Genomic DNA, 6,036 nt, shown 5'->3' with positions numbered 1-6,036 from the left:
GGGAATTGCAGGTTTCTGGGTTTTTACCTTTTCCCCTATCAAAGTATAGGTTAAAAGGGCCCCTAATTCTGGCCCTAGTTAAACGATGTTATAATGGCTTTAAGTGATTCTAACCTGGGTTCTCATCACTTAAAGAATCTAAGAATCTGGGCCAGTTCCTTATTCTCCATGACCCTTGGTTTCCTCTTCAGTTCTATGGGGATGTCTTAGGGGAAACACTATGTAAATACAGAAGTTTGCCTTCAGAAGTGCTCCTGGGAACCACAAAGTGAGCAAAACAAGATTGGACTGGAAAGCAAGCTTAAAAAGGACTTCAGCTGACCTCCCTAAGATCAGCGGCTGGGATGGCCCTTCACAATGGTGCTCTCCAAGGCAAAGGAGTCAGGTACTGGCACCTGCTGAGTCAACCCGCTGGGACTGGAACTAAGGTGAAGAGGGCAAAATTGGGGGAAAAAATTTACAGACCCTCCAAACTCCCAGTAACCAAAATAAACAATATTTTAATGCATAATTTTAAAAAAATTATGCAAAATTCACAATGAATAAGATCTTAAAATTTTAAGATAAAAATGAGTTCATTAAGAGTGTTATATGGAAACATCTTAGAATCACTGGGTGTCTCAGCCAGCTTTTTCACTATTGTGAATAAAAGACCTGACCAGAACAATTTTAGAGAAAAGAATAAAAGTTCATTTGGGGGCTCATGGTTTCAGAGGTCTCAGTTTTTCAGAGGCTGGCTCCATTCCTCGGGACTCGAGATGAGGCTGAGCATCGTGGCAGAAGAGTGTCGTGGAGAGAATCAGCTCACATGATGATCAAGCATCAGAGAGAGACTCCACTCATCAGATACGATATATACCTCCAAGCCTCAACCCCCATGCCCACCTCCTCCAACCACACTCTACCCACATTCAGTTACCACTTAGTTAATCCCTATTAGGGGATTAATTAATTGATTGGGGTAAGACTCTCATAACCCAATCATTTCTCCTCTGAACCTTCTTGTATTTTCTCACACATGAGCTTTTGGGGGACACCTCATATTCAAACCTTAACATTGGCAAAACTAAAAATTGGTCATACTGATGATATCTTTGTTTTACATGTATTTTAATCATCAGTGTTTGGTTTAGATCTTAAAACACGTCCTTACCCCAAAAGCTCACGTTAGACAATGCAACAATGTTCCTAGGAGCAAAGACTGGATTAGGAGAGTTGCACTTCATTTGATGGATTAATAATTTGAATGGACTACTGGGTAGCAACAATAGAAAGGAGGGATGTGGCTGAAGGAAGTAAGTCAGTGGAAGTTTGCCCTTGGGGACTGTATCTTATCCCTGGCTTCTCACTTTCTTTCTCTTTCTCTCTCTGATTCCTGGCTGCCATGAGCTGGAAAGCTTTCCTCCACCATGTCTTTCCACCATATGTTCTTCCTCACCTCACTCAGAGCAACAAAGTCAGCTGACCATTTCCTTCGACCTCTGAAACCATGAACCCCCAAATATATTTTTCTCTTCTAAGTTGTTCTCGGATATTGTGATCACAGTAATGAAAAGCTGACTAACACAATCAGGGACTCTTCACATTTTCTATTTTTAAAAATATTGCATTAAAATATTACTTATCTTGATTATTGAGGTGTTTTGACACCCATTCAGTTTAGCTCTCAAGGCCAGTTCCTCACTTGCTTTGGCCCTGCATGTGTATGGGCCACTTGTCCACAGAAGAGAATATAATCTTCAGCCGTGGACAATTTCTGGAAAGGGGTTTCCCTGTGAACCATCAGCAGCCAACACTCCTGGCATCTGGCAAATGAGTACCATGATCCTCTGTAGTGGACTGGAGCCTGCCACAGCATTTATTGTGGGATGAGGCTGCCTGCCTGTCATCTTTTGGGATAGATAATCATGATGCACTTTAACACTTGTGTGGCTACTAGAGCTACCTGTTTCAGATTCTAGTTGAATGAGGTTCCAACTCAGCCTTGGCTTGGCCTCTTCCTTTCATTTTTTCCTCACAATCAAATATCTAAGTGAAAGGCCCAGGTAATTTACTTAACCCTAAGGTGACCATTAATATTACTGTCAGCATATCACTTCCATCAGTGGTTCATTAGCTTTGTTTAGAATCATGGAGCAAATAAGGCAAAGTGAAACTTCATTTTATCTCAAGGTTTGTCTAGACCCTTAATCCCAGACAAATTTCATATGCCAGTGATTGTATCCAAGCTGGTGGGTAAGTGTAAATACTTGATTACTCTAAGAAAAGCAAAATGAAATTTTGAGTTCTATCAGATATAGGATAGTGAATGCCCCAGGTACATCTAACATAAACACATGGTTTTCCAGCAACATGTTAACCAAGCATGAAGAAAAAATATGAATTCTTTTCAGTCAAATATCAAATATCAGTCAAATATCAGTGATCTCAAAAGGAGAAAGAGTTGGTAATATCTGGGAATAATAGTGATTCCTAAAGCAAAGAGGGGCTTACACCCCTATTCTAGAGATCACATTGGAATCTTGAGTGAAACTTAACTATGGAGTTCCTTTTAACTTTCCTCTGGAGAGATTCAAACACTTAACATTCTATCCTATGAAAGGTTTTGTGATTGCTGCTGGGAATCATTTTTACTGATGGGAGAGCAAAGTTTACATCAGATGCATTCAGACATAAAAGGGAGAGAATCACTGTTAGAAGCAGAAATTGTTGACATTGGTGCACGTGAAACAGCAGCAAGGCATTGCACAATTAACTGGCATGCATAGTGGCTTCTTTGCTACATGAAAGGTATAACTGCAGTTTTTTTTTTAATAAAGAATTTTTTTTAATATTTATTTTTTAGTTTTCGGCAGACACAACATCTAACTGCAGTTTTTTGTGAACCACAATTCAATAGCACCCATTGAATTGTATTTAGAGTGCATTATTTGTAGAAAGAAAAAAAAAAAAAAGCTTTTTCCCCCCAGAAGCACTAGAGATTGTTAACTTGCATATAATAGCTGAAGGAAAACGATGGAACTTTGTTATTTTTTAATAAACCCTCTCCTCATTGAGAAATGAAGGTCTTTGACAGTACTCTTTGTTTCTTGGATTAACACTAGTTTCCTAGCTTTCTTCTTTTATTTTTTTTTTTAAAGCTACACAGTCCTCACAAATGCAAACCTCACATTGATTCCAGTGGAACAGGCAACAGAATTTCTGGACGTCATGTACTCTTCAGATAATGCATTTCAACAATGAATCTAATTCTTTCTAATTTTGTAGATAATTTAGCAAAGTGTGCATCCTGAAATGGATTTGTACAAATGCTTTTTCATCTGTGAATTACTTTTATTAAAACATTTTCCTTGTGATTTTAATATTTTATGGGGGTTAGGTGCTGATGTGTATGTGTGTGTATATATGTACACGTGTATAAATATATATTTAAAATTTTTCCCTGACTGTATTTCAAATCCAATAGTCGCTTTTCTTTCCTTGTAATAAACATCTCTTTTATGGTCTGAAAGCACTCCCCTGCTTCTCCTATCCTGGTTGATTCTACAGTAACTTCATTGTTACTTAGTGCAAAAGTCTTTGAGGTTTCAGCAGCAGTGTCCAAATCATGATAAGCTGCATTTGCAGCCACTGGCAGACCTCAGGCTTTTCTGCTGGTGTTTTGAACAATAAGTACTGCCTACATTGTAAAGTTGTCAGAGAGCTTCGAATCTACATGACCTGATGGAGGCTACAATTCAGTCACTCCCTGGGAATGCCAAAGATTTATTGTCCACTCATTCTTTAAAGAGGAAAAAGGCAAGATAAAGAAAAGAACTAATTGAAGCATCTGGACTACGGTCATCTTTTTGTGAGTATTTCTCTTTGTTTCCCTTCTGATTCAGGCTAAGATAACATAGAACAAAATGCGCATTCACAGTTCACAGGTATTTTTAAGAAATACTTCTTTATATCAGGAAGGAACATCAATAGTTTTAGAAGCCCAGGAAGAACTTTTAGTCTTAGATTATTTAAGGGAAGTTGCAGATAAATTAACCATGAAAGTCTAATATTAAATTGAAACACATTACAAAATGAATTATTGTAATGTGGGCTAACTGCTCAACTCTAAGACTTGAAGTATAAAGATGATATTCTCTTTGAATTTCACAAATTTTAGATTTTTAATTATTATATTATGCTCCCAAAATAACTTTTCACTACACATTCTTAAATCAAATTTAAGCAATTACATTAAAATTTTAATTACCAGGGCCTATTTTTTATTTGTATGTGTATCAGAAGAAATATTTTATGTGCACATGTATTTCTGTTTGCATTTTACCATTATTGAAAAAAAATTTGTTTTATCACAGAATGCATCGAGTGGGCACGGTTTCATTTCTGCTACTAATTATAAATTGGTTCCATTTTCATGAGTTTTCTTCATTGTAAATTGTCATCCATTTCTTGTTGCTTTTTTTCTGTGCATTACTGCCCAGTATAGGCCTCAATACTACTTTTTAAGAAATAGGGTTTTTTGGGGGGAAGTACTATCCACTACATGTAAATTTATAATATATTCATGTTAGTGCCTGAAGGCATAATGAAGATGTTAGATTTTCATTGAAACTTTTTCTCACTATTATACGAGGATTGCTTTTCTATGACTATTGAATAGTATTAAAGAAATGCAGTTAGAAATTAAAAGACAATCTTCTAGCATTAATCATTCCTTTCAGGAAGTTAAATTGAGAACCCTTGGAAAAATATTTTCTATTGTTAGTTATTTAAGATATTATTGAATTAGAGTGTTCCCAGTACTCTATCTTGGGTTGTAGCAATCTATGTATTACAAGTTAAAGAACAGTTTTTTAGACCTTTTAAGGGTTGCCATCTTTGTGTACCCTCTGACTATGCTTACAGATTAAGAATTGCTCATGTAGGCCCTCAGTTGTCCTCATGCTGGTCTCTAGTCATTTGGTTGAATTGACAGTGCATCAGAAACCAGACCATCCAACCTTATTTCAGTTGCATTTCTTCAGGGAAACTGTGATGCTTAAGGGAGATGGGGTTGGTAGAGTTCAAAAAGGGCTTTGCCACTGAGCATATGTACACAGCTTAGGTAGTCAGATAGAGCTTCTTTCAGAATGGCCAAGGGGGTCAAGTGATTTTTTTTTTTAATTCTTTAAACTGTAGTTTTAGGTAGTAACAATGTTAGGTAGTAACAATATTTACTACCTAAGGCTAGTTCACCTTATTCAGGGAAGGGAAATGTTAACTTGTATATAGTACTAGTACTGGGGTACTAGAGTTGGAGTATGAAGGGCTGTTAGTCCTGCTAATAGCCCAACCTCCAAGGGGTCCTACTGAGAAGGCGGTTACTGTAGTTTTGTTACAACTGCATCACTGGGTGTGTAGACATAGCTCCACTCACCAGGTTTACTCTGTGTATCTGGAGAGTGACATTCTAATGAGGAAAAAGGCAGGGAAGTTGTAGTCATACGTCTACAGATGATGTAATGTTTGTGCCTTCCCATGCTAAATTTTGCTGTTGCTATAACTAGGGACAAATAAGATTCAGACTTTTTTTAGCCTCTGAAAATTTTGCAGCCAGCAGAAGAGAACTGAAAAAAGTATTTTGAGCTCTCTAGCAAAATTCAGGAGGTATTAAACAAAGTGGGAACAACTAAAATTCTGCCTGATGTTTATTGATAGATCACCAGATAGAATGAAATGAATAGTGAACTTCAAATGGCTATCCCTTAGTAGACAGGACCCTTTTAATGAAAACCTTGAGGATTTAATTGGAAATTATTTTGAACTTTAGAAGGGATTCCCTACTCTGAATACCAGAAAGTTTTTAGAATTTCTTGTGGATATACCCTCAAGTAAGGAGAAAGAAATTCCATGAATTTTCTTTTTTCCACAGAGAAAAATGTGACTATGTTAGACATGAAGACGGCCAAGGAAGGGTGTAACAGCTTAAAAAAAAATCACAGTGGAAAAGACAGGGAAGTTAACAATAAAAGGCAGATTTGTTTTGCAAACATGTGG

The sequence above is a fragment of the Ictidomys tridecemlineatus genome, chromosome 7 (assembly GCF_052094955.1).
Source record: "Ictidomys tridecemlineatus isolate mIctTri1 chromosome 7, mIctTri1.hap1, whole genome shotgun sequence".
Classification (NCBI taxonomy): Eukaryota; Metazoa; Chordata; class Mammalia; order Rodentia; family Sciuridae; genus Ictidomys; species Ictidomys tridecemlineatus.
The sequence above is the reverse complement of the archived record's forward strand: the minus strand, read 5'-3'. Positions refer to the sequence as shown.